Here is a 24,499-nt window from a genome sequence, read left to right as displayed (position 1 = left end):
GATAAAATTATATATCTTTTCATATTACATAGGAACCTCGCGTGTTTTCAAGCCCCGAACTAACACTTAACATCCTAATCGGAACATTTCTCGACTGGTGAGTTCATACCCCTACACCTTTTTCCGTGTTTTTCAATGTTTTTAGGGGGGAATACAAGCAAAAGTACAAGGAAATCTTGTACTCAAACTTATTATGTCATATGAAATGTTTCATATTCCTTATGCTTTTAACACTAGAAATTGTATTAACCAACCAACTAACTTACAAAGTTAGTTTTCATACTAATTGTGAAACTCGTTATAAAATGTTATATTTTATAATGCACAAACGATTTTCCACATTATTACTGTTAAAAGCATTAACCTTAGAGCTTCGATACGTCCTTGGTAACACTCCCCCGAGATACAAGAGTGAAGGACACGTCCTTGACAATACTCCCCTGGATACGAGAGTGAAGGACTAATAAACAGAGTTTTTCTTATTATTACTTTTAAAATGTCCTTGGTAACACTCCCCCTAGATACAAGAGTGAAGGACTACTTTTAAAATTCATTAATCTTACAGATTGGAGACACGTCCTTGGTAACACTCCCCCGAGATACGAGAGTGTAGGACTACCCCTGTAACCAGAATCTCCTGGAGGGAGAACATGACTTGAGTGTATAGATCTATACGAGATTGACTACCCCGCACCTGGCTTCTAGCTACAGTCAGACCGAAAGTTCCAAAGGTGACAAAAGTCATAAAACGATACTGGCCCCGTTACGACCCTTATCTAGTCTATTGTATGGTTATAGAACTCCCAATCTAGATTATTAAAACTTTTCTACTTACTTATTAGTTTTATATACGTGTTAAAACTAATTTATCTTTCAAGGATAACCAGACTTTCAGGGAACTTCATACAAACACTTTAAGTATGGTAGATACTTGTACACTGCATTCTGAATCAATAACCAACCACAAACTTTTAAGGGAAATAAGGGTTTTTCCTGGGATAACTGAACTGTCCTTAACTAGACCGTGTAACAAATGGATAACTAAACTTTACTTATACGAAAATATGGGATTTTCTTGGATAACAGCTTGTAAAAAAAACAAAGGAAACTTGTTCATTTTCAGAAACAAACCGCTTATGAACTCACCAACTTTATGCTGATTTTCAAATTGCTTGTATTCTCATGTCCACGTTAGACAGGTACCCTACGATCTTTTGGCGAAGACGAAGTGTGTAGAAGTTACATCTTTACTTTTGTTCATTTTGGATGTATATATTTATAATCATGTATAACTTTACTTTCAAACTAATGTAAATACTTCTATGTAATGTAATGGTTGTGTTTACTTCGCTTACTATGTACATTGGTTGTGATACTTAACATGACGTCACCTCCGCCCCGGAACGTTTCCGCCTTCGGTTTCGGGATGTGACAATTATAGGTTAAAACTTTATAAACTTGTTACCATATCGCCGGAGGGATAACTGCTATTCGTTTGAGTAACTATCCAGGTGTTTTATCTCACTATATTATGTATTACAATGTATTTCCATATATGATTGTATACAAATCTAGTAGAATGTATATTCTCTATGTGTCTCTATGAGTAGGTCAAACAGTGAAGTCTCTCTGTTCGTAACTTTTATTCTAATAAAGTATTCATTATAGTTAAGTTAGGGGTTTATGGTGGAACGAAAACAAGTCGGTAGCCTACATACCTGAGTGCTGAAGAAGAAATAGCACGTAGAATGTAAGTATAAGATTCACATATTATCAGTTAATTGGTGAAAGGTTGGGTACCATTACTTGTATGCATGCATATGTATTCTGGTATAAGGTATTTTTGGAAACTCACTAAGCATCGTGCTTACCTAGTTAATTGTAAATGTTTTTCAAAAACTTCATTAATTCATAAGAATGGAAAGGCTTGACTATACACATGTACATTCGCATCATGTTTTTGACATAATGTAATTTTACTCTAATATATTTGAAAAAAAATAAAAATGAAAAGTTTGATACGAAAATTGGGACGTTACAATTTGTACCAGATCCTTGGTTTAATAAAATTAGATGAAAACTTGTGTGATTGCACACTCAAACTAAGGATCTGGATATCTAAATCAAATCTTTTAGCGAAAAAGAATTTTATTTAATAGAAAAGAATATGATGTGTATAGTCAGCCAGAGTTCAGAAAGGAAAGGGATTCACAAAATATCCACCACAGTTATATTTACTAGTACGTGAACTGTTAGAAATACATGCTATTATGTAGGCTAGGGAACTTTTTAGGATTGTCGATTAGAATTGAAAGATACATAAGATGCCTTCAGGCCTACGGATTTTCTTGTAAATTGTTGCTTAGAACCTATATTGATATTAATTAGTTATGGAGAAATATGTGAGGTTGCATGCTCCAAAAATTAAATATTTTTAGATTGATTGGTATGTAGTAATTGTGCAGCTCTCGTTTGAGTTTAACCGTTGTAGTGTTGGATCTTTCAGTCAACAGACTATTTGATTTTAGCAACATGTAATTATATTCGCCTGATAATTAGTTAATATTGGTATAAGTTCTTTATGTTAGGTTTCCTGCACATCAAATACGCTCTAAAGTAGGTAGTGGAAAAATCATAACTACGATATACCCAAGTGTACATGAAACCTATGGATATATGGTCTGATGCTAATTACATCTACCCTAGAAAACAAAAACAAAAAGACAAAAAACATACCTCTAATGTAGCCCTTGATCTCCATGCTTGAGATTTCGTCCCCTGAAGTCGCTTGGATAAGGGGACCTAAACTACAATCCCTCTAATTGTATCATACCCAATAAAACGAAAGAGTTGAATAAAAATAACTAAGAGAAGGATAAATTTCACAAGACCTAAGAGGGTTAGAAATTGTCCCAAACAGGGGGATGAATAAGAGTTGGCGAAACTTCAAGCCAAGGTGCAAGGAAGAATGAAATCCCTAAGGCACTATTTATAACCTTTTAATGCCTTCCTAGGTTTTGTACTCCTTCCCATGTAGGACAATGACGCAACCACAAAATTCGCTCCTTTTCCCATGTGGGATGGAGTGATTTTTTTCCAACCCTAATTCCATAAGGGTTTTGGAACATTCCTAATTAGCCAACTTTTGATTAATGAATATTCAACCCTTTAATTAGTTAAAGTGTTAATTAATTACCAAAATATATTACAAATTAGTTTCTAATTAATTATTAACCATAATAGTTAATAAACAAATTTCTCCTATATTTATTCTACTAAATTTGGGTGTCGTGGGAAACCCAAAAAGACTCGATTATTATTAGAAATATTACCATTAGTTAATCAACTATGACACTCTTTCCAACAGTCTCCCACTTAGACAATTGATCAAGTATATGAGGACCAGTACTTAACGAGTAATCAATACAGAGTTAGCCATCCAATATAACTAGTAAACTCTTAATCGAATCAAGATTCAGCCCTTAGATAAGTGATCAACTAACCCTTCGTTCTATGATATCTATATGAATCCGAGATATGGATAATGGTCAATCTTAAAATTGAAGATTATATTTACCGATATTGATTTCTAACGACTGCATCTGATAACTAAATTTATCACATCAATTCCAGTCAGGGCTCGACCAAGCACTTTAGATGTTAGTACCAAATCATCGAGGGGCCCATGTATATCGCTTCTCCTGTTAAGGTAGAAGGAACAAATAAACATCTAATAAATAGTTTTTATCTACTTCATCATGTCACACATGGACACACCCTTTATAACTACCAATTACAGATAGCGTTGGAGTAGACCAATGCATAATAGAATCATAGAGCAAAACCCCACATTTTAAGAATAGAATATATTGTCTTACAATCACTCATGACTGAATCCATCAAGTAATCTCTAAGTGCAGGTTAGTCCAATAATTAAATCTCTATTAAGTACTCATGGGTGTTAGCGCAATATTTTTGCTATGTCCATTCACTATGGAAAATCCACTAATACTCATGATAATCTTGAATCATTTCTAAGAGTATAACCAATTGTGGACGTTTGAGTAAATTAATACTTAGGAAGTGGGTTCCAAACATGCAAAAGGAGAACACAATGATATGCTAATTGAAATGACTGATCTCCATCATATATTAAGATCTCCACTTAATAATTTCCAAAACGAATTAAAAGTTACACCAATTTAAGTTCTCAGGTTTAAAACAAATTAAACTAAGAGTGTTTAAGCCAATTCATTTGCAAATCTAATGCCTCTCCACTTTGTCTGACTATCAGACTTGGTCAGTGACATTGGCTTATGGAATAGATCGACAAGATTGTCTTTCGATATGACTTACTAACTATGATGTCTTTACATTTGATTCACCATCAAATGTGGTTGTACGTAATGAGAATGTACCTTATGAGCTTTTGTGACTTGGGATCCATACTCGAGATAATTTCACCCTTATAGTCCACAAGAACCTTCAAAAGGACCATCAATGATTGAATTCTAGATAAGATGTCACTAATGAATCTCTTTTAGTCATGTTGCTTTCTTTGCAATTTAACCAACTGTGATATAATCTAAGTTTGTTGGATCCACTATGGTGTATTACTTGGTACTCTTCCAAGCTAATACATCATTATTTGGTAAAAGCCCGAATTTCGACTGTGAACAAAATTGTCTTTATCAGTGTGGAACTTAGCATCAATGTAACTTTTACAATGATCTCTTACATATTTTCATGATCATTTCATTTGTCCTCCTAGGACACTTAAGAATTTTTTTGATATTGATTCATATATTCTTTCAAAAATGATCTAATCCTACTTGTCATGCTCAAGGAACATGAGTCATCAATTATGGTACATCTCATGGCATATATGATCGGTCCCATAGCAGAAGCATGTGGGAAACGAATCATAAACTCTAGTATCAATAACACAACAAGGACATTAGCGTTTCTTAATGTTATACCATATAAACACAAACTTCTTTTTGAGTTCTGCATGACGAGTTTGCCCAAGAGTCCATGTACTTTTGCTTAATCCAGCGAATCATTTTAATCTAACTCCATAGATCCTTATTATTTCTGTTTTTTGTACCCCCCCCCCCCCCTCATTGATATCATAGCGAAAAAATTCACATACCAAGACAAGCTTTTTATGCCCGCTAAGTTAGAACACAGCTTTCTATGAACCGTACATTATTGAAATTCAAACTCCCACTAGCACTGACATATATTTGGCTCATCTATGTTTGCCAAAATTCAAACTCCTTGAACTTTCTCATTGAAACAAAGATTCCAATTCCTCCCACTAGCTTTGACATATGTATGGTCATCTTTATTTCTCGAAATTCAAACTTTTTGAACTTTCTCATTGAAATAAAGATTCCACTTGTGAGATGCTTATTTCGATCCATAAATGAACTTATTGAGTTTACACATCCTTCACAACCTATCTTGGTTTGATTACGTGTTCGTTCCTACCCATGCTTGTCTCTTCCTAAAGATCCACTTACGCTTAATGGTTAAGGCCAAGTGCTTCATCTACCAAGTTTCAACATACATGCATTGAATCTCGCTTTCCATCTCTTCCTCCTATTTTGCATCCTATAGGGCCTACCATAGCTTCCAATAGCTGGTAACTCTAATTTCCATCTCCCAGTGACTCATACACTTCAGTAATATAAACTCTTATATTTTCTTTCAACCTCTAATTGAATGCGTGGTCCAAATTTAGGCTCTTCATTGGTTGACTCTCGAATCTTATCAAGATCAATGTGGCTCCCACTATCCTTTTTGAAAACCAGCTCCTTCTGTTGGAAGACTGCCATTCAAGCAACATACACTTTGTTCTCAAAAAGATTGTTGAATAATTATCCAACATGACTGATGGGTTCTCCAACGAGTTAACACATTACTATTCTAAGTTCTATTGTCGAGCGCTCCACGATGAGCGTAAGCCTCATAATTATAGACTTCCATATGTGTTAGAGAAGAGTTAATCCCACTTCACATATCATAGAGTGTTTCATTAACCTACTAAGTTGATACAAGACCAAAAAACTTATTGTAAAACTATTCAAGATACAATGAATGAATTGTTAGTGTGCATAATGTGACTCATTTGGTACAAAATCAATGGATGATTTGTTTCTCTATACAACTAACAGTTCCTAGTGGTAGTGTTCTGGCTGGAGATAGATCATGAAACTCTTTCGTAATTCCTCAGATGAATGGTAATGTTTTAGACTGAGATGCCTACTATGAGTGTCTCATCCTATTGCCCAATTGATTCTTAACTGTGCTTTATGAAAGATCTAAATACCTAAAAGGTTCCAAACTCATGTACATACAAAGTCGGTATTACCATGTATCATGGTTAATCTGAACGGTTCATTAGTGCAAACTAATTCCAACAGATATTCACATCACCCAGTGTTGTATTCATCATTAATCTTGATAAACAAGATTTGCATTTATTATGAGACTTGAGGTCAAATGATATCCAAAATCCAATCCAGCTAGATACTTGGTAATTCATTTCTCATTTATGTGTCCAAGACTACAAATATATTTCACCCAAACATTTTGGATGTATTTCAATCAGTACATATTATGGTCAATCTGAACGATCCATTAGGTAAACTAATTTCAACAGATTTGAGCACCATAATAATACAGCATATTCAAATATTTGAATCAACTTTGAACTATTATTACTTTATTAGTTTCTTATATTTCATGACTTTCTTTTAACATGTTAGAATGCTTTCCATTTAAGTAAGTCTGAAGTATCCCATGAATCATAGTATAAACAATTTCAATTATAATACCATAGACTAAACATTTAGGAAAATAGTTTTGTTTTGATCCCATGAATAGTAGCAAGGGCTCCATATTAATGATGAAATTATATTCTCCATGTTTCAGTCTTCTTACTTCATTTTTGTCACTACACGTTATAGCAAATGTGAATATTGAATCCTTAGTAAAATACTCAAAGGATTATAAGTAATGTTCCAATGGCATTATAAATCCATATATTTCATTGAACACCAAACATGGGAGAACTAGTTATCTTTTGATCCTACGGAAAGTAGCAAGGGCTCATGATCCATGATGAAATTTAACTTCTTCATGTTTTGGTCTTTTCACCTCAAATATATATTTTGGGCATGTATGCTTTTTTAGTCCTTTCTTGTTATGGAAACAAATAGATATCAAAACATGTCTTTGAATAGGCATTCCTTTGTCATTAACGTTTGGGCCTAAATTAGGTTTACCAACACCCTCTTTAACCTATAGGCAATTCATTTTCTTCTTCTTAACACTTCTATTCAGGATTGTAAAATTATAGGAGTGTTTTGAAGTTTGAGTTTCTATGATTGGCCATGTTAGTTCCAAAAGGAAACTTCAACATGCTACATAAATCCTTCATGGACATTCCAAGTTGTTCATATCAAAATTAGACTGAACTAATTATATGCACACATTAGCTAGTCAAATAACCCTAGCCAACTCCTAACTCAAGAAAATTTCATTTTACTTCAATATGTTAGTAACACATATTGTATAACCGCTCTTTCTAATAGTTTAGAATGCAATGTTTGGAGTAACTTTTGGAAGCGCTTTATCAAAGGCATGATTTTTTTTCGTTTATGAGAATTATTCCCAAACTACAAATTTAGCAAGATTGATCATCCTCATAGCTAATCCTTTGAATGTTTTATAGCAATAGATTTTAGTGGATAAGGTTATAGACATCATTCAATATCAATTCCCATTATAGTTTTTTTTAATTATCCTTATCAAATAATCACCCTAAATAAAATTATTTAAGAAGGCTAGGATCCATATTTGGCTTTACAATATGTAAACGGATTCCACAAACACACAATAAAGTTACTTAGGTAGGCAAACCCTTTTCCAATTTCGATCACAACGAAACTCCTAGATCGTTAAGATTCATTGAATATCAATGGCATGTTAATCTTAGATTCTGTTCATCTCAAATTCAATGAGGGGGTCGTTGCAGATCACTAAACAAATGGTGAATCTGTGACAACCTGGAATTTTGCATTGTAAAGTCAATCAATTCAGTCCAAAGTTAGACTTGTTTTTTCTACCTTTTAGCCATAGTAAAGGTCTATTTGAGAGTTTCTAATATTAGTGCAGTGTATTAATAGGTGTTAGAATGTGTTTACTTGAGGTCGGATGTAACAACCCGAAGTTTTCCATCGTCGAAAACTTGTTCTACCCATGAAATTTCGCCGTTGGTCAATTCGTTTCGTTCTCGTTTTGGGTTAAACTAATTACAACTTATATGTTTATTATAATTTAATGAGTGTCCAAATCCCTTAGGAACTCAAGAAATTAACCCAAAAGTGTTTATTTCAAAAAGTTAGAAACATTCCCGCCGGGTGACGGAAACTTAATCGTGTGCGACCTAAAGCCTCGTTTAGGGACGGTATCGGGTAGAATTCCACCGTGTCCAAGTTTTAGGAACTATATAAACGTGTTAAACCTTTCATTTGAAGCTTTTTCCTTCTCTCTCTACTCTATCTCTAACCTCTCTCCTAAAATCCAAGTTTAAGGGTCCAAAACTCAATTTTAAGGCCTCAAATCCCTAAGGTACCTTCCTAACCTTAATCTAAAGCATTTTTGGCTTCCAAATTTGAGATTTAATCATGGAATTGGACATGACATATGAGTTTACGGCCCAGGAAGGTGCCTAGGCCGTAAACGCTAAGTTTGAAGGGTTTTGAGCCCTTAAACCCCTCCTAGACAACTTTGGGACCTAGATATGGCTAAATGACTTCAAGATATGGACTTAAAACATTTAAAACATGGATTTTGAAAGGTTTGAAGGAGTTTACGGCCAAGGCACAAGCTTGGGCCGTAAACTCATATAAAAGGGGTTTTCATGACCTTAAACCCTTCCAAATCACAAACAAGGCTTAGATATGAATTATAGAATATTGGTTTTAGCATTTGGACACCTTAAACATAATTTTTGAGGGGTTTGTGTGAGTCTACAGCCAAGGCATATGCTTGGGCCGTAAACTCCTTAAAAATGGGTATAAATTCAATTTCAAGGTGTTTGAAAGCCATCCAACACCACCAAAAGCCTTGGAATAAATCATAGGACCAACCAAAAATAGTTTAAGGACTTTAAACATAAAAAAAACCCCACAAATGAGAGTTTACGGCCATAGAACATGCTCCATGGCCATAAACTCCCAAAAACATGCCAAATGGTGCCTAAAACTCATTTCTAGGCTTGTGGGAATTTTACCAATCACATGTGATTTGTTTTAGCATCATTTAACACCATTTTCATGAGAATTAAGGAGTTTACAGCCAGGAGCCTATGCTAGGCCGTAAACTCCCATAAATTAATCATTTTGATGATTTAAATCCATTCCAATCCTTTAAATCCAAAACTAGAAAATTCTCTTAAGTGATTTGAAGCCATTTTTGCCCTTAACTCACCCCACCATGAGTTTACGGCCGTAAACTCATGGGGAGAGGGTGTTTAGGCGGAAAACTCCATTAAGGAGTTTACTCTTGGGGAGTAAACTCAAGTCCCAAGTCCCTTGCTTCAATTCCCGTCCTTAAACGCCACCCGGGTCCCTCCAAACACTTGTATCGGGGTGTTTTCGCGACTAGAAGCAATTGTCCCTACCAAATAATCAGTCTAGGTCCTAATTAGATACAAATGTGTATCTTTACATTATACTTAGGAATCTCGTGTGTTTGCAAGCCCCAGATCAACTCTTAGCATACAAATCGTCACATTTCTCATCCGGTGAGTTCTTACCCCTACCCTTTTTCAACTGTTTTCACTGTTTTCAAGGGGGAATACAAGCAAAAGTACAAGGAAATCTTGTACTCAAATTTATTGTTTTCAGTTTAATCGTTTTCATTATGTATGTTCTAATATCAATAACTGTGTTTATCAAATAGTTCGAATTACAAATTTAGCTTTCAAACTAATCATAGATTTCTTGATAAAATGTTCTAATCTAAACTATGTTTCATAATCCAAGAATAATTTATACTAATTTTCAATTACAACTAATTACGAATAAGAATACGAACACGAAACTATAACTAGGAATAGAATGAATACGAAGCTATAACTTTGAATAGAACGAATACGAAACTACAACTAGAAACAGAACGAATAACACATCTATAACTAGGAACAGAATGGATAACGAAACTATAATTAGGAACATAACGAATACGAATACGACTGCGAATACGAATACGACTGCGAATAGTAATAGGAGTAGGAATAGGGGAAACGAATACGACTACGAATACGAATACGACTGCGAATACGAATACGAATAGTATTATGAGTAGGATTAAGAATATGAATACGACTACGAATACGAATACGAATACGACTGCGTATACGAATACGAATACGAATACGAATTGTAATAGGAGTAGAAATAGGGAAACGAATGCGACTACGAATACGAAGACGAACACGAATAAGTACAAGAATATGTTTAAGAATATGAATACGAATATGACGATATGTAACTAAGTATATTTCGATATAATATTATTAGGATATCAGAATACCTAGTTAATACAATAGGTACGAATGGAAATAAATCAGTATATCGAAATTCAATAACTAAAAATTACTTTTAGGAAAGTACAGGACTTTCCTAGGGAAACATTACATAACTAAAAAGGAGTAATAAACTAGACAACTATACATCTTTCATAATTAATAATATACAATCAGGAAAGTATGGGACTTTCCTGGGATCATAGTTAAACAACCAGAACCGTGTAACCTAACAATCAACCAACCCTCTCTTTTAAGAAAATATGGGATTTTCTTGCATAACAACTTTTCGGTAAACTAAAGGAAACTCGTACATTTTCACAAAGCAAACATCTTATGAACTCACCAGCTTTATGCTGATTTTCAAACTGCTTGTATTCTCAGGTCAACATTAGACAGGTACCTAGCGAATCTTTTGGAGAAGACGGAGCGTACAGAAGACTCGTCTCTACTTTTGTTCATATGATATATGTATAACACTTGTAACACTTTACTTTTGAACAAATGTAAATTCGAATATGTAATGTTTTGGTTGTTTACTTTACTTACTATGTACATTGGATTTGATACTCAACTTGGAGTCAACCCCGGAAACGTTTCTGCCTTAGGTTTTCGGGGTGTGACATCGGAGGAGTTGACTCGGTCCGTAAAACCACTCACAAGGTGTGTACGGCCGTACACAGGTACTCCTACAACATTTTGAAAAGACGGAGCATATAGATACACGTCTTTTCCAATTTTATCATACTTTTGAGGTACACAAACAATGAACCAAACAAATGTAAATTTTCATATCTCAATGTAATGGTCGTGTTTACGTTGATTACTATGATGCAATTGTTATGATACTACGCATAACGTCATCCACCCCCGAACGTTTCCGCCGTTTCGATTTGGGGGTGTGACAGATTGGTATCAGAGCTATTGTTTATAGTGAACTAAGTATACCAAACCTTACATGGTATACAACTATAAACGCTAAGGGGCCGGAGTGCTCTAAACCTTAGATGTTATACAACTATACACGCTAAGGGGCACACTGCTCGAGTTTGCATGACACCAGCCCAACCAACTAATCAAACTTCTGGAGCGGGTATTGGTCAAGCCTGTTATGGCTGTGGGGAGATCGGGCACTTCAAGAGTAATTGTCCCAAGGAAAAAATAGCTGGCAACATAGGGAGAGTGCTAGCTATAGGCCAGGAGGAAGCAATTGTTGATCCCACTGTTGTTATGGTTACGTTCCTCCTTGATAGCTCTTATACATATCTTCTTATCGATTCTGGTGCGAAGAGAAGTTTTGTTAGTCATGCATTCAAGCATCAACTCATGCATAAACCCCAACCTTTAACCGAAACATTCACCGTTTAGATGGCGAACGGAAAGAAAGAGAGCACTAACGACATATTCATCGGTTGCACCCTTACTCTAAACAACCATTCCTTTCCAATTAACCTTATGCTAGTTTCTAAAAAAGCTTCGTCGTCATCATCGACATGGATTAGTTGAGCCCCAATCATGTTCATATCGGTTGTTATGAAAATAACATCCACCTTAATCTTCCCTCTGGTGAAGCTCTCATTATTTATGGTGATAAACTCAGCTCGAACCTTCATATCATTTCATGCATCAAAGCCCAGAAATATCTGTGAAAGGAGTGTCATGCATTCCTAGCCCATGTCGTTAATGAGAAGCTGGAAGTTAAAGACCTCGAGAGCATCCCCGAAGTCTGCAACTACCTTGATGTCTTTCCCGAAGAGCTTCCCGGAATCCCTCTCGAGCACCAAGTTGGGTTTTGAATCGACTTAATCGCCGGAGCTGCTCCTGTAGCTAAATCCCCATGCTGCCTAGTGCCGGCAGAAATGTAAGAGCTATCCAGCTAGTTTAATGAGCTACTCAGCAAGGGATTCATCAGAACTGGTTCCTCACCCTAGGGAGCCTCAGCCTTGTTTGTGAAGAAGAAAGATGGATCCTTTCGGATTTGCATAGATTATCGCGAACTGAACATGCTTACCATCAAAAATCATTATCCTCTTCGCCAAATTGACGACCTCTTAGACCAACTTCAGGGAGCCAGCTACTTCTCAAAAATAGATCTAAGATTAGGGTACCATCAGCTACGATTCCATAAGGGTTATGTTCCTAAGACAACATTTTGGACTCGATATGGTCACTATGATTTTATAGTAATGCCCTTTGGTCTAACCAACGCACCGGTGGTATTCATGGATCTGGTAAATTAGGTGTGCTGCCTCTCCCTAGACAACTTCGTGATGGTGTTCATTGATGATACACATGTCTACTCTTGGAGTGAGGAAGATCATAGACAACACTTGAGGCTAGTGCTAGAAACACTGAGGGTGGAGAAGCTTTATGCAAAGTTTTCCAAGTGCGAATTCTGGATCCGAAAAGTAAATTTTCTCGTTCACGTGGTTAGCGAGGAAGGCATACACATGGACCCTTCCAAGATCAAGGCGATAGAGAATTGCACGGCTCCAAAGACACCCACAGAAATCTGTCAATTCTTGGGCTTCGCTGGCTATTATCACAGGTTTATCCAAAATTTCTCCAGAATTGCTAAGCCTTTGACCACCCTGACTCAAAAAGGTGTATCCTTTAGTTGTGGACAAAAAGAAGACACTGCGTTCCACATGTTGAAGCAGGCTTTATGCAGCACACATATCTTGTCTCTGCCTGAAGGGACGGAAGACTTCGTTGTCTATTGTGATGCATCCAATCAAGGCCTAGGTTCTGCACTCATGGAACGAGGTAAGGCATTGCTTATGCCTCAAGAGAGATGAAAGCACATGAAGTCAAATATACAACTCACGACTTGGAGTTGGGAGCAGTGGTCTTCGCATTAAAGATATGAAGACATTATCTCTACAGAACCAAGTGCATTGTGTTCACTGACCATAAGAGTGTGCAGCATATTTTAAACCAGAAAGAGTTGAACATGAGACAACGGAGATGGGTGGAGCTACTCATTGATTATGAGTGCGAGATACACTATATTCCAGGCAAGGCCAATGTGGTAGCTGACGCCCTCAGCCGGAAAGAATACTCAGGTCGTAGAGTGAAGGCACTGACAATGACCATCCATTCCCATATATCTGCTCAAATCAGGGAGGCTCAGCTGGAAGCTTTGAAACAAGAGAACATGCCAGATGAAGCCTTGAGGAGAATGTAAAAGAACTTAGAAATGAAGGGAGACAGAGTTTACAATTTCATGAACCGGATCTGGACCCCAAAAGTCGGTGGTTACAGGGAGGTTGTCATGAACAAAGCTCACAAGACTCAAGACTCTGTTCACCCAGGTTCGGATAAGATCTATCTGGATCTTAAAAAGCTCTATTTTTGGCCGAACATGAAAGCAAAGATTGCTACTTTCGTGGAAAAGTGCTTGACTTGTGCCAAGGTGAAAGTGGAATACCAAAAGCACTCAGTTCTAATTCAGCAGCCTGAAATACCTGACTGGAAGTGGAAAAGGATTACAATGGATTTTATCACTAAATTACCCAAATCTCCAAGTGGGTACGATACCATATGGGTAATTGTCGACCGATTGACCAAATCCGCCCACTTACTGCCAATCAAATAAACCTTCAAGATGGAGAGACTAACTCGGATATACATTCAAGAGATAGTTTGTCTGCATGGTGTACCTGTGTCCATTATCTCCGATCAGCATAGCAGATTTACCTTGAGATTTTGGCAGTCACTACAGAAGGCTCTTGGGAAATAAGTTGGATATGAGCACAAACCTTGGAATACATGTTGAGAGCATGTGTCATAGATTTTGGTAAGTCGCAGGACACCCATTTGCCCTTGGTTGAATTCTCCTACAACAACAGTTATCATACTAGTATCAAGATTGCACTGTTCGAAGCCCTATATGGTTGTAAGTGCAGGTCCCCTCTGTGCTGGGCTGAGGTGGGTGACACGCAGCTAGCCAAGGGGCAAGTCCATTATAGCACTCTCACATGCCTAGAAATCATCCGTGAAACCACATAAAACATCGTACAAATCCGGAAACGACTAAAGGCTTCGAGAGATAGACAAAAGAGCTACGCCGATAAGAGACGAAAACCCTTGGAGTTCTAGGTTGGTGACCGATTCTATTGAAGGTCTCACCCTGGAAAGGTATGATATGATTCAGAAAACGTGGAAAGCTGAATATGAGATACATAGGACCATTCTAGATCCTCTCTAGGATCGGTCCCATAGCATATAAACTTTACTTATCCCCAAGAACTTAGCAATATTCATCCTGTCTTCCACGTCTCGAATCTTAAAAAGTGATTATCTAACAAAACCCTTATGATCCCTCTATTGGATTAGGTTTCTAAGCTCATAACTATTTCTGGAATGTACTTCACCCGATTAGCGTAGTCCATTTGGGCTGCATGGCATTGCAGCATTTGGATAGTCAAATGAGAGAAAGGGCACTTAAGGATTATTAATATATTATATGTTCTAATATATTAATAACGTTATTTAATTAGTATTGATCAACGAATTAATTTGGAATTAATTAAGTGTCAAAAAGAGACTAATTAAATATATGGGGTTGATTGTGTAAATCATCTATTCTTGTATAGTGGGCTAATGATCCATGGTTTGTGTGGATTGGGTTAAAATCCATAAGGTGCTCCACGGATAATCCATGGAGGTTACGAACCCATGGATCATGGAATATGAAAAGCTATGGTATCAGAGCCTAGGCTTGTTTGTTTGATACTTGATGCAAAATTGTGAAAACACTCAGTTTTTCTGCACTCTGCAGCATGAACTCACCGAGTCCATGGGGGGGACTCGACGATTCCATGACTAAATTCATCCTACTCGTCGAGTAGGTTCGTGCACTCGACGAGTAGTAGCCCCAAAATGCAGATTTTCGAGTTTTGCTGTTGGAAATGGACTAGAAACATTACCCTAAACTGTTTTGGTGTTATAAAACTTGTTTAGATGGTGTAATGGTTATGCTGATCCATTTTCAATAGCTATTATCAAAATTTCAAGCCTTATATGGTTAGTTTTATGATTCTTGAAATTGTTGTTATGCATGTTCATGAACTTATGAGTTTAGAAGATCATAGGAATTAGTTGTAACTTGCTTGTTAGTTTAATTCTTGATCATTATGTGTTTAAATGGAATTCATAATTTGCCCTCAAGTTATGGATTACCAAAAATCATTCTTTTAAACATCCATTAAAGAAACACATAGGTTACGTAAAATGAAAAGTCTCTCATTTTATTAATCCATTAACTAATAAGTTATGAAAGATGAAATGTTTTAAAAGTTACCAAACTTGCCTCAAGTTTTGGAACATGTGAAGTCACTTTAAAAAACTTTATTTCCAACCCCTAGAAATTTAAAATTTAAAATTCAACCCTTATACTTATAATATTATCAATTTAATAATTATTATATATGTATAAGAACAAGTCGTTTTGTTGTTAGTAGGCCTCATTCACGAGTCCCATTATTGTTTTTTTTTTTAATTATCGTGATAAAATAATCACCCTAAATAAAATTATTTAAGAATGCTTGGATCCATATTTGGCTTTACAATATGTAAATGGATTCCATAAACACACAATAAAGTTAATTAGGTAGGCAAAGCCCTTGTTCAATTTCGTTCACAACGAAACTCCAAGATCATTAAGATTCATTGACTATCAATGGCATGTCAATCTCGGATTATGTTCATCTCAAATTTAATGAGGCGGTCGTTGCAGATCACTAAACAAATCGTGAATCTATGACAACCCGAAATTCTGCATTGTAAAGTCAATCAATTAAATCCAAAGTTAGACTTGTTTTTGCTACCTTTTAGCCATAGTAAAGGTCTGTTTGAGAGTTTCTAATCTTAGTGTAATGTATGAATGGGTGTTAGAATGTGTTTACTTGGGTTCGGAGGAGTTGAATCGGTCTGGAAAACCACTCACAAGGTGTGTACGGCCGTACACAGGTTTCACGGCCGTACACCACCTTCTATATATATGGGAACAACCTCTTTTCTCCTCACTTCTTCTCCTCCCAGCTGTGAACACTCTTATTCTCTCTCAATTATCATCGTCCGTGAAAACTCCAAAGCTTAAAAAACGTAAGTGTTTGAACCCTTAACTTGTTATACTTGAAAAACCACTAGATCCAAGCCTTAATTCTTCATGTTTCCGCATCATCTTCATGACCTTGAAGGGAGTACAGCCCTGAACCCTTCATAGGTTCATTGGTCGTACACACCTTAAAACGGTTCCAAACCCTAAGTAATCCACCCCTTTACTTGTTTACTTCATTTCGTAAATATACCATGATTTCCACCCTTAGAACTATCTATTCATGACCTATTTCATGGATCTTGAAGGGTGTACAGCCGTGAACCGTTCATGGGTTCTTGATGGCCGTATTCCCCTCAACTCCTTGCCAAGTGAGTGCTTTGATTCATCTCCTTGTTGTACATTAGCCACACTAGCTTCCCCATGGATCAATTGCCTCATTTTGCATGTTTCTTCCATGAGTGTATGGTCGTAAACTCATTGGCCGTGAACCCATGGGTCGTACACACTTTTCATACCATCACATGTGATTGTAACAAATAGTTTCAAGTGCTCCTTAGTCCCTTATTTTGTTTCCCTTCATGATTAGTTGTTGTATACACTAATTACATACATATATGTGTTATTATATGCTTATTAGGATCTATTTGTGCTCGAGATATCTCTGGGTGTATCTAGCGTCCTACATGAAACTTTCAGTTAAACCGCTCACTTCAGGTGAGTTCATACCCCTATGCTTTTACGATTTTTAAAATCAAACTAATGATTTTATGAATTAATACAAAAGAAATTCATCAAGTTTAAAAACTGATGCAATTGATACAATCGAATGATTTCCACATTTATAAAATATTTAGACATTTTATCCCTTTTGTAACATGCTGAGCATAGGGACATTTTCAACTTACAAGTATCATTGCATCGTTTTCAGATCAAACATAAAACAAATACATGACATACATACAAAACTATAATAGGTATAGTTTGGAATATCAACACATGGTTTTACATATACAGTCACATAAACTATTATAAGAATATAGTTTAGGAAACAAAAGTACCATTTGCACCTAACTATTATTAACAAAAAAAGGATTTTCATACAATTACTTGTAGATTGGTTAATCTGGATTGAGAGACAAGTCTTTGTTATTGACGTATTGTACTAGTAGAAGACTACCCTTATGGTCCAGAGTCTCCTGTAGGGAGAGCGTGAGTTTATGTATAGATCTATACGAGACTGACTATCTCGCACCTTGCTGCTAGCTACAGTAGGACCAGCAGGTCTACGGGTGACAAATGTCATTAAGGATATTGGCGTCCGATTGTCGTCATATCAGTCAGTATGGTCATAAAACTCGCAAATGGATATAAACGATATATTTATGTAGTAATATACTGTTCAGGAACGCTATGTTAATAACATATGTATGGAATATACATGGTTTTATACATAAGTAATAAAACTACTTTACATATTGGTGGTTGCTAGGGTTTTCAGATAAGAACATATTATACGTACTGGTGGTAGCCAAGGTTTTCAAATAGAACATACTATACATTAACAGACTTACATGTTAGAAAATATTGGATTTTATTGGGAAGGATACAAACATATTTATAGAATTCAATGACTGGTTTTCACTACAGAAACATACTTATGAACTCACCAGCTTTATGCTGACACTCTTTCAAAATCGTTTGTATTCTCAGGAAATCAGTAGACAAGTACTCTTGTAGCATTTTAAGAAGACAGAGCGTATAGATAAACGTCTTTTACCTATTCTAACATACTTTTGATGTACATAAACAATGAACCAAACAGAGGTAAATTTTCATGTCTTAATGTAATAGTTGTGTTTACTTTGATTACTATGATGCAATTATTATGATACTACACATGACATCATCCACCCCTAAACGTTTCCACTATTCCGTTTTGGGGGTGTGACAGAATCGACCATATAAAATCGTGTGGTCCCCGACTCAAATATCGCTTGAGACTCGGGAGTTCCGCATCATTCTGTAACTATACTCTCAAATTGACGTGTCGGTTAATCACACGAGCTCCATCAACAAGTTGTAAAGAGAATGTGCAACTTTTATGGATAACATAAGATTCACGTTAAATAGATTTTGAATTAACTATGCAAAATCGCATGCTCCCCGAATCAAGTTATGCTTGAGATTCATGAGTTCCATATCATTCTCAACTATACTCTAGACGAAACTTTCGATTAACCACAAGAGCTCCATCAACAGAATATATAGAGAATGTGCAATTTTCATGAATAATATGAGACTTAAATTCTATTAATATAACGGGATTTTGTTTTATACTTGTATTTATAATACTTTTAGATTGACCATTATCACTATCAAACACTTTCTGTAACTTCATTCTCAAAATGCAATAGGGCAGTAAGGGTGGTAAGCGCGAAGCATATTGAAAACAAAACTCATTAGGAATCAAAGACACCTCCTTAAACCCCTACATCAGAATGGGTGAGTCAAGTCATTGCAATACTGATAATGTTAATATTTAAATATGTGAGGACACATGTTGAAATTTTCTTATACATATAATAGAGACAATTCTTCTATATAAGGGATACATTTAAAACTCTTTAAATTTAATTGTATATTAGTAATTCTAATTAATTGTGAGGACACAATGTAACAATTAATAAATAATGGGGGATTAATATTCAAAATTATATATCTCTATTGTAAATAATATTAAATATTTAAATTCACTATTTAAATAATAAATAAATATTTAAATTTAAATCTGTATTAAATACTATTTATTATTTTCCCGATTTAAAACAATTGAAAATTGGTAATTATTCATATATAGTAAATCTTTAAATTTGAAAAATGAAAAAAATAAGGAAACCCTAATCTAGGCTACTCATGTTGTGAAAATAAACCCTTCACGTCATGAGCTGTGACTAATGGTTTTAACAATTACAAATTTTTCAATAATTATTCTTTCATTCAATTTCAACAAGCATTTACAGAAAACATGGATCTTGGGAGAATTTAATCATGAACCAATGGTTCTGATATCACTGTTGGGTTTTTTTAAGCATCAAATACACTCTAAATTAGGTAGCGGAAATAGCCAAAACTATGATATATCTAAGTGCACATGTAACCTATGGATATATGGTTTCATGCCAATTACATATACCCTAGAAAAAAAGTACAAAGAAGAAAAACATACCTCTTATGTAGCCCTTGATCTCCATGCTTAAGATCTCGTCCCCCGCGAAGTTGCTTGGATGAGAGGACCCAAACCAGAATCCCTCTAATGATATCACACCCGATGACACCAAATAGTGGAATAAAAATATATACGAGAAGGGTCAATTTCAAAAACCCTAAGAGGATTAGAAATCGTCCTTAAGAGGGGGAGGAAGAGGAGTTGGTGAAACTTCAAGCCAAGGTGCAAGGATGAATGAAATCCCTAAGGCCCTATTTATAGCCTTTGATGCCTTTCTTGGTTTTTTAGTCCTTCCCATGTGAGACAAGGAGGCAACCATGAAATTTACTCTTTCCCCATGTGGAATGGAGTGATTTTCGTCCAACCCTAATTCCGTAAGGGTTCTGAAACATTCATGATGAACCAACTATCGATCAATTAATATCCAACCCTTTAACTAATTAAACTGTTAATTACTTCCCAACATATATTTCCAATTAGTTTATAATTAATTATTAACCATAATAATTAATAAACCTATTTCTCCTTTATTTATTCTACTCAATGTGGGTCTTGAGTGCAACCTAAATGGACCCTATTATTATTACAAATATTATCAATAGTTATTGACCTTGTATACTCTTTCCAACACTTTATTAATTGATAGTAAGGTGAAGTGGAAGGAATCCTAGAAGGAGAGTCTAGGAAGTATAGTATATGCTTGATAGGGCATCGGTGGAGATGAAAAATCCTAATAAAGTCTAGGAAAGTATGTTTTATGTGCTTATTAGGACACATAAACATACACACACACAGACACACACACACACACACATATATATATATATATATATATATCTATATATATATATATATATATATATATATATGTGTGTGTGTGTGTGTGTGTTTATGTGTCCTAATAAGCACATAAATCAAACTATATGTTTAGCAATCATCGTGTGTAAAGTTGAAAAGTGACTTTGAAACTTTGGGGCAATTCTGGGGACAAGTAGGAGTATGTGTGAAAGCTACAAGAGGCTTATACTACCTAAAGCACATAACTCGTACTTGGATAAGGAAGAGTCGTAAAGTCGCTATGGCATTAGTAGTTGGATAGATAGTGTGGCTAATGGTGACAAGTTGACAATGGTGAAGATACTAAATTTGGGTTGGGAAATTTGATTTTGAGTGCCAGGTCCGAAGACTGTTTGCTTTGGAGGTTACTAGCAATGCGCATATTTCTGAGTATTTGATAGATAGGGCTTGTGTAATTACCTAGAGAAGATATATTATTGGCTGGGTGTTGGAGTGACAACTTCATCAAATTATGGAGATGTTGGACTTTGTTCAACTTAATAATAGATAATATTATTAGAGGTGGGTTATCAAGATAGATGATTTCTTCTTCAGGATGGAAACTAAAGTTAGGCTCCATCTTATTCCCCCCCCCCCCCCCCCCCTGTTGGTGGTGTAGCTAGTAGGTGGACTAAATTCCTTCTTATAAAAAATAATATTTTTATTTGAAGACTTTGCTCGACTGTTTAACGACACATTGCAATCTCGGTCAAAAGGTGTTAAGTTACCTTCTCTTTTATGTCAGTGTTGAGGGGTGGTGTTAGAAGATGTTTTACATGTATTTTAGAATGCTCGTTAGCATTGCATCTTTGGCAGACTTTGGAGAGACGGTTTCATTTCACGATTTTGAGTTTCGATTCCATCAAGATGGCTATAATTGATTATTACGATTTTCGATTCCATGGAAGATCTTTTTCGTATGATAGGTGCGCATGTGGTTACAAACGCTTGGAGATTGATTATTGAGGTGGCTTGTGATATGTTGATTTTTGTTCTTTGGACATACAGAAACGTGCAAGTTTTTTAAAACAAGAAGTACAAGGAGTTCATGTTTGATTCTATCATTTCTTTTTCGTTTAATTGGTTTTCCATTAAGAATTGTAAAGTTAGAAAAACATTTACCTTGTGGATGCAAAATCCGCTTATGAACTAATTGTTTTGTTTGTTTTCTCCAGTTTTTAGCTAGTTTTAAAAGTTATGAAAAAAAATTTAAAAAAAAAAATTTGTTAGCTCACCTCAAAACTATAAAATAAATGCAATGGTTACCAATGTAAATGTTTTATCTTATTTTTAGTCTCATTCGATTATAATATAACTTTCTAGTGATTTTTTTTGCTAGTTGAAAATATAACATCTTAATATAAATAGTTATGGTTGGGTAAAGGAGAATAATATAGTAGCTTAAAAAAAAAAAAAAAAAAAAAAAAAAAAAAAAAAAAAAAACCTAAAAATTTGGTTTTGTAATAGAAATAAATAATACATTTGAATAATATACATTTAAAGAAAATAGATATCGGTTCTCCTATATTTAATCCTGGACACGGTTGATTAAAAAGCTTTCGTCTAAAATTCATTTAAATGCATTTTAACCTCATAATTGGTTTTTTATAAAATAATTATTCTAGTTGTGAATTAATTCCCATAAGGACTCTTTCATTCTAAATAGAAGGACTTTTTTTTTCCAGTATTAACATATAAATGTTTACTACATAAATTATATGCAATCATTATCCTCTAAATTTATAGCAATATGTATGATAGTAGCTTGTTATAAACTATCATTATTAAACGTAAAAGTTGCATATACTATTTTCTTAATTCATTTTAAAAATAAATACAAAGAACTATTTTCGAATATTAGTATCTAAATGTTTACTATATAATTATATGCAGTCATTATCCTCTAAATTTATATCAATGTGTATGATAGTAGCTCGCTGTAAACTATATTTATTAAACGTAAAAGTTGCATATATCATAAATATTTTCTTAATTCATTTTAAAAATAAATATAAGTAACTTTTTTCCACTATCAATATCTAAATGTTTATTATATAAATTATATACAACTATTATCCTCTAAATTTATAACAATGTATATGATAGTAACTCGCTATGAACTATCTTTATTAAACGTTAAAATTAAGTTGCATATATCATAACTATTTTCTGAATAATTTTAATAATATTATAAAACAATAAAGATCTATTGTCAAGCTCTCATAATGTTATCCAATAAACTTATATTCACATCTTATAGGGTATGGGCCTCTAAAAGCAAAACACTTCAAATTTCAAACTTTAATGAGGTTGTACCCATTTATAACCATAACAGCCTTTGCGGTTGATGGTCGCGCACTTGTGGTCTGAATTTGTTGTTGTGATGACGCCTTGCTTTGTTGTTCCTATTAATAACTCATTTTAATTAGCGAGAATGTAGTATATGTCACTCTTAAACATCAAAATATTTTATTTGTCAGCCTAAATATAATAATTTGATGTTTAATAGGAGCATATAGGGAATTCTCTCATTTTCAGAAAATGTATATATGGTAGATAAAAAATTAAAGGATAATGAAGATGTACCTTACTAAGAACAATTGTGATCCGCGGCCATTGAATTACAGTGCCAACTGCATCTTCTAGGGTACCAACTTCATTTGTCATCACAGGAACAGGAATACCTTTATATCTTTCATCTATGTTGTCTATCATAACCTTCAAGTGATTTCCGCGTAAAGGAAGTGAGTGAATTAACCCATCATTATAAGCAAAGACCATCCCTCTGGCACATTTTTGGTTCATATCACCATAAGGTAACACCAAATCACAACAAGTAATAGTCTGCAATCATATAACATGTAGTGTATTTCATGTGTCAAGATGTTAGAAAATTTGATATAAAATATAATTTGACATCAAAGATCAACGTAAAATGATATCAAGAAATTCAAAAAATATAAGCCGAACACATTAAAACAGTAAAATATTCTAAATACAAAAGTTTGGAACTATTTTAGTATATTTTCTATCACACATGGACCATTATTGTACATTTGTATAACATAGTGACCAATTCTGCATTTCTATACACTTTTGGTTCATATCACCATAATATAACACCAAATCACAATGAGTAATAGTCTGCAATCATATAGCATGTAGTGTATTTCATGTGTCAATATGTTAGAAAATACGATGTAAAACATAATTTGACAGCAAAGTTCAAAGTAATATGATATCAAGAAATTCAAAAAACATAAACCTAACACATTAAAACAAAATATATATATATATATATATATATATATATATATATATATATATATATATATATATATATGTTAAAGTTTGCATTTCTATACAATAGAGGTATGTTTTTTGTAATTTTTTCTAATATATATATATATATATATATATATATATATATATATATATATATGTTAAAGTTTGCATTTCTTTACAATAGAGGTACGTTTTTTGTAATTTTTTCTGCAAAGTGCCTTCTTTTGTAAATTCAGGGATTCATAATTGTTTCTTACAGGGACCGTTTCTGTAAAAAAAACTTATAGGGACCCTTTCTGTAAAAAAAAAACTTACAGGTAACATTTCTATAAAAAAAAACTTACAAGGACTAGTAGAAAAATTGTAGAAAAATTACAGGGACCATTTCTATAATTTTTGTAACATAAAGACCATTCTATAATTTTTACACAGGTTTTATTTATCTAGTTTTATTGTTTGATCAGCAGATACATAACACATACATGGG

The sequence above is a fragment of the Lactuca saligna genome, chromosome 3 (genome assembly GCF_052625555.1).
Source record: "Lactuca saligna cultivar CGN05327 chromosome 3, ASM5262555v1, whole genome shotgun sequence".
NCBI classification, from domain to species: domain Eukaryota; kingdom Viridiplantae; phylum Streptophyta; class Magnoliopsida; order Asterales; family Asteraceae; genus Lactuca; species Lactuca saligna.
The sequence above is the reverse complement of the archived record's forward strand: the minus strand, read 5'-3'. Positions refer to the sequence as shown.